The 12,112-nt window shown below is 40.1% G+C and overlaps 1 protein-coding gene across 10 annotated transcripts in view; it reads right to left on the reverse strand.

The window, feature by feature from the left end:
* The window catches only part of MDFIC2 (MyoD family inhibitor domain containing 2), a 235,576-nt gene that overhangs the window by 163,177 nt on the left and 60,287 nt on the right, over positions 1–12,112 (reverse strand). For 4 of the 10 annotated variants that reach the window (XR_006102346.1, XR_006102345.1, XR_006102347.1 and 1 more), the window contains 2 exons: positions 4,401–4,541; positions 2,690–4,134 (listed from right to left, as the gene is read on the reverse strand). The exons of the other annotated variants lie outside the window; for them this stretch is intronic. The gene's annotated coding sequence lies outside the window, so the exon portion shown is untranslated. Of the gene's footprint in view, positions 1–2,689; positions 4,135–4,400; positions 4,542–12,112 lie in introns of those variants that run through there. 10 annotated transcript variants of the gene reach the window in all.

The following is a 12,112-nucleotide window of genomic DNA, read 5'->3' on the forward strand; positions in this document are numbered from 1 at the left end:
GGGGGAAAGAGAAGAGGAGGAGGAGGAGGAGGAGAAAGAAGAATAGGAAAAAAGATATAAAGAAGAGGAGGAAGAGGAGGAAGAAAGGAAGAAAAAGGAGAGGAGGAGGGGAAAGAGGAAGAGAAAGAAGGGAAGAAAAAGAAGAAAAAGCAGCTTGCCTGCAAAGCACGCTCAAGGGACAAAAGAGGAGAAGCTCCTCCTCTTGAGGCTGGCTGGCCAATGGGAGACTGGAGCTGGAACAGCCCTGTCCCCTGCTAGCAGTCATAGGCTCCTTCAGCAGGGGCAGGCTGTCCAGCCATTGGCCAGCCAGCCTGAAAAGGAAGAGCTCCTTCTCAGCCCTGCGTGCAGCCGCGGGGGAGCGCACAGAGCACCCCAGAGCCCTAGCAAAGAGCTCATAGAGGGAGTGCCAGTGGCGCCGGGTGGTGTGTGTGTGCACGCGCAAGACAGCCCAGAACCCTAGGAAAGGGCTCAAAGAGGGAGTGCTGATGGTGTGGGTGGTGTGTGCGTGCACGCGAGTGCAAGCACAAGCGCGCAGAGCAGCCCAGAGCCCTAGCAGAGGGCTCAAACAGGAAGCGCCGGCAGGGCCAGGCGGCGCGTATGGAGGCCGCACCAGCAGGCGGCTGTGGTTGCTGCTGCAGCCGCGGCCACGGGAACAGCGGCCAAATGCACCCGGGGCAAACCCGGGCAAGGGCCAAAAGTGGGACGGGATCTTCCCAACCCACCGAAAAACAGGAAGGTCCCGCCCCCAGGCAGGATATGGCAGCCCTACCTGCAAACAGCACTGCTGCTGTCAACATAGGTCCAAAACACACTCCAGAAATAATCCAGTTTAAGACCACTTTAACTGCCATACCTCAGTACTAGGGAATCCTGGGAATTCTAGTTTATTGTGGCACCAGCACTTTCTGCAGAGAAGGTTAAATGTCTCACAAAAGTATAGTTTCCAGAATTCCCTAGCATTGAGCCAGGGCAGTTAAAGTGATCTCAACCTTGACTCTTTCTGCCATGTGTTTTAGACCATATCCTCTTGCCTACCATGAACATGCAATTTCACCATTGCAGAAATGTAGTGTCATTAGTGGGGACTTCCAGTTTACTTTCTGGTTAAATAAAGGCCTCTCTTAGACCTAGGACAGCCTGTAGAGGGCCATATTATTATTACTATTATTATTATTATTATTATTATTATTATTATTATTATTATTATTTCTTCACAGCTTGAGGTGGTTTATAACATGGTTAAAACACAATTATTACATAAAATACATATATTAAGAGATCTACACAATATATTACAATATGTAGAATGATAATTAAATATAAAAATCATATTTAAAATTCATAATTAAAAACTGCCTGGATAGGCCTGCCAGAAGAGATGGGTCTTCAAATGTGTCTTATATTCCGACAGATTGTTTAGTTCCGGCTGGTCATACCACAGTCTTGGGGTGGCTGCAACATGGTTATGAGCATGGGTGGGTGTAATTTTTTGGTTAAAAAAAGAAGATTATTGGGGAAAACAAGGGGGCCCTTAGCATCTTAAAAACATTATTGGGGGCCATCTGTGGCCATTTACCCTATGCCTGCTCTACACAGAAGAAGACCTTGGCAGAATGCTACACCATAATAATTATGCTTTTTGCTCCATTTAGGGAAAACTTGTTAAATCAAATTTTTAGAAAAGTGTAATCTCCCCACCACACCACACCACACTCCCAGGGTTGTTTCATCTAATTTGTACTTGGAAGGATTATGTTCTCAGTTATCAATAATAGTCTTGGGTAGAAGTGAAACTTTGCAAACTTCATCCTAATATGGCCTTCTCCACCTTTGAGATCCCAGCCTCTAACACAACAGTGAACTTCAGTTCTTAGTTCACTTGGCCTCTTAATGAAGAAATGAGTTTCTTAGTGTCCGGCAATTATAGTGTGCTACTCTAGACTAAAGGGTACCAAAGCTATTTCATTCCTGACCTGTTAACATAATTAACAGGTTCCTGGAGGTACTTATAACTGAGTTATGGCACACCTTATGAATTTTCTGTAGAAGAAATAGTAGGGGAGAAAAAAAAGGAAAAGGCTGGTTTTGCTTCAGCAGCAAAACAGCCCAGGGATTAGTTAGCTAGACTTGGACAGCTCCTAAAATATTGCTGCTCCTCCACATTTTGAAGCCAACTTGTGACATTCTTCTGTTAAAAACCACAGTGTTTAAAATCAAAATAAATTCAGTATTTAGACACTTATTTGCTTTGATTTTAGAATTTCCACATGATTCACAACATGACAAATTGCTGGACAGTGTCCATTGCCATATGGGCTTGTAACTCCTCCTGATTAGCTATCTTTGCTCCAATTGGCTGCCTTTCCAGTTTTGAAAGCCAGTCATGACTGACAAGCTTACTAAGGAAATAGAAGAAGTCTAGGTGTGAATTATTTTTAGTGTCTCGGGTCCTGAACAGACAGGCCAAAATAAAGTTGCTTTTGGCCACTTTGGAAGTGTGCTGTTTAAATAATGCATGCATCCTAAGAGGCCAGAAGCTGCACCAAAGCCAAGCTCCAGTCCTAAGGAGTGGAGCCCAGCTTTGGTGCAGCCTCTGGCCTCTTAGGTTGCGTGTGTCATTTATGAAATGAAATGAAATGAAATTTTATTTATATACCGCCGTTCCCATGATCACGGCGGTTTACAACAAGTAAAATACTATACAATGCAATTTACAAGCAGCATAAAAAGCAAATACTACAATACAAAGATAAAAATACAACAATGGCATAGCATTACATATTTCAAGCACAGCATAATAACAAATAACAATGCATTTCACTACAGGACAGCAATACAATTCAATACAAGATAAAAATCTATACATGTCTCAGAACAACCAATATTACATAACAGCAATAACATATCCAAACAGTATAAGCCCAACATTACTAACCAAACCCCACCCCTCCGAAAACGCTGCTCCAGCGGCAAAGAGAAGTCCTCTTGGGCCGCTGCCCTGATGGAGGAGGGCGAGCGGCGGCGTCTCTGGTGGGGAGGCCAGGAGCCGGCTTTATGGGGCCGCTCTCACCGGCCCCGCCCCTCCAAAAACGCTTAAACAGCATACCTCCCAAGTGACTGAAAGCAGCTTTATCATGGCCTGTCTTTTCGAGCCCATACTCTCTACAGGGAAATTTCATTGGTAAAATTCTTATTGGGAGCAGCAATGTCCTCATTTTGCCCTCCCCCCCTCCATCCACTACCTTTCTGCTCCAAGACAAATAATTCAAGGTGATACCAAATCCACTACCATATTCTATAGTATACATAGGAGAGACTAACCAAGACTAACTAGCACTTCAAATGCTCTGGACATGAATTGGCAACAAGTGAGAGTGGGGCAAAGATGAAGCTTGCAACTCAGTGGCAGCTGGTGACTTCTGTGTCAATGAGGTGATGAATCAATTCTGGGTTTTCATCCAAACTTCTGTAAAATAGGTTCAATAGCTCCTTTCAAGTTCGGATTAAAACCAAGAATGGATTACTGCCCCTCTGGCATAGATGCCACCAGCTACTCGTGAGTGAGAGGCTTCAATAACCTGGCTCCAGTCAAGAATCCTGTTGTTACATTTTGAACTAGCTGATGCCTCATTGAGCTTTTAAAAAGCCAGTTCCACACAGAAAACTTTGTAGTAGTTCGTTCTTGATATGGCTAAGGCGTGTGTAATGTGATTGGGATCTTTATCCAGAAATGGAGGGAGCTGATGTACTTGAAAAGCGTGGTGATGACATTTTTGATCCTCCACTAGAAGCAAAGTCATCTTTAAGTGTATTCTCAAATTGATTGTTTCTTCACCATCAATCCTACTGTAGAATGGATCCAAACAGGGGCAAATTCCAGTCACTGAATCAACAATTCAACCAACCAAGAACACTTCTGTCCTGTTCAGAGCCTGGGAACATAACTGTTAAAATTCATGATCTAATTCATTATAAACCACTCCCCAAATTCATTATTATCTTCTGTTCAACCACCACTTCAAAATAGCATCATGTTATGTTGATCTTTGCTTTTTCCTTTCTTTTTTTAAAGGATAGGATTGATAACAGAATGGTGTAAAATGTGGGGGTGGGGGGAATCTGCTGACAGCAACTCTGAAATAAACAACAAGAAAACATTATTCCTTTTCACTAAAGAAGAAATGGCATTCCAACTTGTTCATATTGAAATTTAGATTTTGTTACATGTGAGAGAGAGGGAAAGAGATTGATTACAGGTAACTATGTTACTTTTAACTCATCATTAATTTCCCAGCTCAGATCTTGTCTGGGTTCAGTTTCAGTTTGTTAGCCTATGTCCAGCCTGTTATCAACTGCGGATTCTCTCCCCACCCATCCCCAATATGGTCTGAATAGCTTACCTGCCTTTCACTTTTGAGCTTGAAATATGTTCTTACTTGTTGTCTAATGGTGTACAATGAAGGTTTAGCACTGACCCTCCCTTCTTCTGTAAGAGCTACAGAAGCCTCCTCCTGCCATGGCCTGTTCAACCTTTTAGAGAGCTGTTGGGGAAAACAGTGCTCCATTAGTAGACAAAGGTGTAGTCATCAATGTGACTAATTCGTTAGTGTGATCAATGACACTCATTATCCAGTGTGATCAGTGATATTTATTTCTGACCATAAATTTCCAATAAGTGTACATATAATGTGTGTATCTATGTAGAGTGCCAAATACTATTGTTAATACTTTATCAAGGGAAATTCATCCAAATTTTCCCATGGACACAGCAATAAACCTGGCAGAGCTAATGCTGAAAAAGCAAGACATTTGAGAAATATCCATCATCCTCAGCAATAATGATCCATGATGTTTAAGTGAAATTCTTAAGTACAATGTGATGCCTTTCATTACAGAGAACTGACATGACATCAATAGATATGGCACACTGTACCTCAGCCAAATTAGATTAATAAAATGCATTGATTGAATGACAATGAAAATGATATATTGCACCATCACCCCTTTGCCCTGTTGAGTGAGTGAATGGATGAGCATAAAAATTAAAAATAAATAAATAAATCAGCCCTTTCTGTTGTGTTATCTCTCAGATATGTCACTTTGTAGTGGACACCCTTGTTGATAGTGACATCTCCCCCTAAGCTTGACAGAAACTATATTTTAGATATGGCTCAAAATGTAAAAACTATGGACTTTTGGGATTCATCATGCTTCCATAATTCTTGAAGGAACTGAAGTTGTTTATCCAACTTAGACTGAAAGTTGTCATAATGCACCTTGTTGTGATGAGTAGAAAAGATAATAGGTTTGAGTATCCAAATAGCAGTGCTCGACTTCTTTCTCTGATTCAACAGAAACTGATACTTTCTAGCAGCATACTGTTAGAAAGGATAGAATTAGGGGAATTTAATTAGCTCAAATTTACGAGAGGCGTGTCCTAACAACACACGCAGCAGATCGTGTCCCTATGAGTATACCAGAGGTCATCTAGTCCAACCCCAAGAAACAGAGACTCCAATGCCAATTAGTTGTGATTAAAATATAAACATTTATTAAAGCCACACAACAAAAGGGATTATATACGCACGCACACATTCAATACTAAAGCAATGGAGGGGGAGAGTTTGGGAGTAAAGGAGAAAGGATAGAGGCACCGTTGAAATATTTACCTTAGGAGTCTTCTCCCAAGCGACGGATGTGAGTGATGGAGGATGGTGAGACACGGCCGTGGAAACGGGGAAAGCAAATGGCGACCGTGGTGGCTAGGAGCTGAGTTCCACCGGGCAAAGCTAACTTAGAGGCCCGAGAGAGACAGTGAGCATTGGCTTAGCTCAAGTGATTTCAGCGGAGCCCAAGGCTCGGGGAACTCAAGCCTGGAGCAGCAGCTCAGCAAGCAAGGTTTTGAGGTTTGGAACTTCAGCTCAACAAGCCCAATGAGGGCAGAAATCAAGGTTCTATTTATACTGCGAAACATATCCTCGGGCTATGGCTGCCTGGTGAACAAAGGTCTTGATGGCTATCTTTTGTCTAAGCTGAAACTTACACAATGGATATACAAAGAAGAGGTCCAACACCTTTCAGGGGAGGACAAATATCAAGATGGCAGAGTTGTTTAAGACAATCACTCGCTCATAAGGAGAGAGGCTACATCTTTGTCCTCTTCTCTTTGGGCTGCCTGCGAAACTTGTAGGGCAACTCCCAGAACTAGTTTCTTAAGGTTTAAATCTACCTTTTTCTATGACCAAGCCCAGCAAGGCTGTCTGGCTACGTGGTCAGCTCGCTTTTAGGGTAATGGCGGGTTGCGACGGGGTCAGTCAGGGGTCATGATTTTTGATCGCTTGACACCCAAAATTTATATAAAACCAAACTTGGTAACAATACATATTACCTCAACAAATTAGTAAGAGTGGGATTTTTTCAGACCGTTCTTTCATTTATTTATTTTTTTAAAATAACAATTTACAAATATTTTTAATTTTTTCATATTTCAGTTAGAAATGATGTGAGATTTTGCTTTAGAAAAAAATTAATATGGGAGAAACTAAAGTGGAGAGGTTTTTGTTTTCTGGATCATGAGTGCTCGACTCTTAAAAGTCTGAGTTTGAATACCTTTATATTCAACCATGTTAATTCAATTTAAATCCTGGAAATGAATAAATAATAAAAATAAATAATGCCAAATTAAGTTTGCTAGCATCTATCCGGTAGGCAGGTAAAACATGGCTGAATACACATTGAATTTGGCTGGGGCAACTATGCCAGAATTTCATTTCACATCATTTTTCAAAATTTTCTTTTAATTCATACAGTGCTTGTACAGAATAGAAAGAACTTGTGTTTTTAATAAAAAAATAAAGTAAAAAAATCAAATGCAACATCATCCCATTTCTAATACCAAAGTCCTAACTACAGTATATATTACCAAGAGCAACCAATAGTTATGGCCATTACTGTAAGTAGTTGTTATATTCATTTATATCCACCTTAAACCCAACAATGGGATTCAAGCCAGCTAACAACATATTTAAAAACAATACAGATTAAAAATGATGCAAAAGCTTCACTAAAGCATTAAACATTAAAACATTAAAATTCATTAAAAGACTATATGCAATTTTTTTAAAAAGAGCACCAAAGAACATTAAAAACCTACCCCTGTCACATTTTAGAAGCCTGACAGAATAAAAACATTTTAACTTGCTGGTAAAAGGAGGGCATGGATGGGGCCATTCTATCCTCCCTAGAAAAAGAGATGTTAAAAAAAAATCATACAGATGAAGAAAAGTGATGGTGCAAGAGCCACAGGGCTGTCAGATGTTGTTTCTGTTGTAGCTTAGTTGGTTTGGAGGAATCACAATGCCGACAGAGGACATTCTCCTCTTGTCAGCATAGGGATCAAATGAGAAGGCAGTAAAATTTAAACTCTATTAGCAATAGTGAAGTAACTCATCTTGGGAACCAGGGTGTCTCTGCTTTTGTGAAGCCGCAGACCCCTTTCTTGGCAGAGAACATGGAATTTCCCAAAAAGTCTCAGTACTGCTACATCTGAGAAGACCTTTAGGTACAGTATAGGTAAAAACCTAGCCATTTATAGTCAGAAAAATTTGGAGCTTCAAAAGCTTGCATGATATGTTTGATGCATTTTGGTTGGCTAACAAAGGTATCACTCTTTTGTGGATTTTGGGGTTTATTTTATTTTACTGTATAGCCAGCACAGTTACCCCTGAATATGTTCCTTAGGGAGAAAATTCCAAAGTTTGGTACCAGCCACTGAGAAGGCCCTCTCCCTTGTTCTTTCCAAGTGAGCCTGAAAAGGTGGTGGGACAAAGAAAAGGGCCTCTGCAGATTGTCTTAGAGTTTTAATGGGGTCATATTTGGAAAGAACCTGGTCCCTCAACCACCACTTTTGCTCTTCACTACCTTGTGCTACCCATGAGTGGTAGGACAATGAACCCTCTTTCTCAGTTTTCCACTTTCCCCGAAAAAATCATTAGAAGTTCCCCTAATATATTTAGGTATTACTGCTCTGTCATATTTGCTCCAGGCCTGTCCAGCATCCATGTGCTGGAATTTAATGTCTCCATTATGGTCTGGATGCCTAGTAAGTGGAGCAGAAAACTAGGATTACATTGTAGAGATCATCAGCATCACCTCATTGTGGCCCAAGCCATATTACTAAAAAAAAGACTCAGATTTATAGAGACTGTATGAATAATTTTTTAAGTGATCTTATAATTAAATAATAATCTGTCTGGAAGAGTAAGGTAATGAATTAAATTCATACACATTCTGTACATATATTTTGGCACAGATCAGTATAAGGATGAAATTGCACCTTTTAGACTAATACTGTATTTTCTGGCATATAAGACTACTTTTTAACCCAGGAAAATCTTCACAAAAGTTGGGGGTCATCTTATACGCTGGGTGTCATCTTATAGGGCAGGTGCTGAAATTTCTGAGCCAGACTGAAGAATCTGCGGTCGTCGCATATGGTGGGGGGAGCTCAAAAACGGTCGCGGCCACATCCCCACTGTATGTGACGATCGTATGAAAGCAGGTACCACTCTGATAGTCTTGGAGACAGGGAGGGCTGGGCAGGCAGGGAGAGCTGACCAATCCAAGCAGGCTTTGTATACAACAAGCTTTCCTGCTAAGTACCTGCATGTCATAAGCATTTGAATTAAAATTAACATATTGAAATCAAATCTGATTTTTAAAATTTTTTATTTGGTGTGTGTTGGAAGACTTATACAGTGAGTATATCCCAAACTCTGTATTTTAACTGGAAAAGTTGGGGACCGTCCTATATGCCCAGTCATCTTATACGCCGGAAAATACAGTAGTTTAGTTTAGCTACAACTTGGCAAAGTTACCCAACAGGAGTGGCTAAAAGATTAAACCAACTTCAATAAACACAGTAAATTGAAACTGGTGGAAAACTACAATTTCCTTCTTCTAATTTACACTTAGCTAAGCCAAAATTCAGAAATTGTCAGAATGGCATGAAAAGTACTTTCCCATCATCTGGTCCCAGATGTCTCTAGGGAAGATAACTTTGGTTCCTTGACTATCTAGTATATCTCTGCTACCCATGTTGTGTAGAACTGACTCAGAAGGAAGTAGGCTCCACGTGGACTAGATAACATTCTGTGTATTGAGAACCAATTTACCGGTGTTTCTGGATCATAATTTCTCCCCCTTTGATTACTAGGGATGTAAATAATAATCACACACATTTATTTCTCACCCTTTATGACAAAAGGTTATTTTGTGAGAAACCCTGTTGAGGAAATGGGCAGTTGCCTCAAGATTTTTTGCACTTGCAATTCTCAGGAGAGAGATACCTAGATTTTTGTTATTTATTTATTTATTTATTTTGTCAACCTTCCCCAGTTTGAGACAAAGGGCTTGGTTTTTGTGCAAAAACAAATCAAGTTTTTGTTTAAAAAAAAAAAAATCAGGAAGCAGTGTATTTTGTGCAAATACTCCTTTGGGAATAAGAACTTTGTTGTACTTTTTCACTGGGCTTCATCATAGCTACAGGCAGATTGAACAACACCAAGTACATTGATGGTGCTATATAAATAAACAGTGCTTATCATTGTCATAGAGAGGCCAGGACAAAACAAGGGCTAAGAAGCAGTCAAGGGCAACAGAAGCAGCCTTAGGAGAGATGCAGCTCCAAGGCTATATTTCCCCACCATCTGATTTATACACTTATGCACCAAGCCTAGTGTTTCTAGTTCTGACTGGCAGCACTACCTCTGCAAGATTTCATCTGGGATTAGGCCAACAAAAACGAAGCACTGCTGCTTATGCATAACTGCAGAATTTTCCATTCTGCATTTGTTTGGATCCTTCTCCTTACTCTGGTCTGGTGAATTCTTCTCTCTGTTGCTTTTTGAAGCTCTTCAGCTTCTGTGCCAATTTTTCTCCACTCAGCTACTGAGATAATCATATATCCTATTGTAGAAAATATATCTGATGATCCTAGACAGAGTACTTAATCTATGAATTTTCTGAAGGTCCTTTTAAAAAAAAAAAGTCTTATGTCAGTGAAAAGCTGTATTTTAATTTGCGGAAACTTCAGATAATTATTAATGCATATATAAAACCAAGCTTAATGAGGTTGTCTTTCAAAATGAATTCTGCTACAGGAGGAGATTGTAAAGACTAGCATATTGGAAGCTGATGGAGGTAAAAGAGAAGGGAGGGGAGAGGGAGAGTTTTCACCCATCTCAAGGAAAGCATTAGTATTCATCTTCAACACTGAACCTTATGAATCCTTATGTTTATAATACTTCTCAACTGGAATAAATCTTACAACTGATTATCACAGCATTTGGCACCAAGCCACCTGCAGTTCTGGGAACAGTATTCAATCAATGTGTAAACCAGTGAAATGCCAGGAACTTTTGAAAGATCAAGGAGGGATGATTAGTTATTTAAGAATAAACAGTGGTGAAACGTTGAGTACAGCTTCCTCCTACAAGTCAGCAGAGAAGAGTTTTTCCCCTCATTATTTAAAAATAAACATACATCTTTGTTATACTTTAGGATTTAAGTAGTTGACTCTTGTTTTGTTAACTTCCTAGCCGACACTCTTTCCAGTGAAGCAAAATATACTGATTAGACCTTGGAAGAATACACACTAGCAGAATAAATTAACGTCCAGAATCTCCAATCTTACACTAGGAGGGAGGCAGAGAAGTATTCAGGACAGTGAGAGGGTAGTGAGTGATGAGAAGCAGGAGGCTACTACTTTCCAGACCTGCAGAGATTACATGTTAGATTCTTACCCTGGTGCACAATTAATGCTGGGGCAGAATAAAAAACTGGAAACCACATATTCACAGTAGAACAATGAAGGGAAACAAAGTCCCATGTGCTGTGTGATGTTCCAAAAACTTTTATTTCATAGAAAGCCCATTCAGATCCCTGGCCTGGTGAACAATTAATACTCAAAGTAATGACATGATCTGTCACAATGACAACGCCTCGCTCTAACCCTAACCATCTTTTGAGTATCCCATTCAACTGCCCATGCAATAATTATCTGGCCAAATTTTCTTTTGTACTTCTGTATGAATTTAGCTAAATACCAAATTGTCACCAGGAATGGATGCCCATTGCTTTTTCTCAGTTGCATTAGATAAAAGTTATTCATGAATTCTAAACATTAAAATTAAATTATCCAGGGAACATCTTTTGATTCCTGTGATTTTGAAAGTGAAATTGTTGCCTTTAATTAACCTGGAATAATTACCAGACAAAGATATTGCTCTAAAGCCATATTGCTCTCCCGGTGCCTAGTTTTGGTCTGCAGGGAAGCCGCAGCCTCCAGACCTCCAGACTTCCCTGTAGACCAAAAAAAAAAAAATGTGAAAAGCGGGTTCCTCTTACAACACCATTACGATGTCACAGTGTGCCAATGGCACACTTACAATGTTGTAATGGTGCCATGACGTGCGAATGCTATGTGTTCGGCACGTCATAATGGCAGCACCCATCTGTACAGGGTGCCACCATTTTGATGCCCTCGTCACATGTGAGAGGTGAGGGGTATCTAGAAGCACATGTGGAAAGAAGGAATGCATATAAAGATCAACCACCTACACTGAAACTAATTGGGGGGGGGAGCTGTTGAAGGAGCATTACTGTACATTTGTGAGAATAAACCTCTTTATTGGGCTGAGTGATTACAATATGTTGGTCTATAAAATGAGAACTAAGATAAATGAGAACTGTAAGAGACAAAAAATAAAATAAAAAGGGAAGTGTGAAATACTTAGGATTGTATTTGGCACAAAGCACTCTTTGTAGTGGCTTCTGTTCTTTTCTTCTTCAGTTCTTGGAAGAGGGTTACAATTGTGTCAAATGTATAGTGGCTGCTCTGTGCTGGGCTCCAAACAATTTTCCATTCTTTTTAATATTCGTTTTATGTCAGGGCAATATATATTGGCACCTTACTTATTGCGTTAGTAAAAATGTGCTTATGCGCTATGATTCTCTTATGATAGAAACATAAAATCTTGGAAGGATCAAAGTCCACTGAGGCCCGCCATTCTGCAACATCAGGAAATTGATTGTGAGAGAGATGCCCACCTAA

This window comes from Sceloporus undulatus, chromosome 2, assembly GCF_019175285.1.
Source record: "Sceloporus undulatus isolate JIND9_A2432 ecotype Alabama chromosome 2, SceUnd_v1.1, whole genome shotgun sequence".
Classification (NCBI taxonomy): Eukaryota; Metazoa; Chordata; class Lepidosauria; order Squamata; family Phrynosomatidae; genus Sceloporus; species Sceloporus undulatus.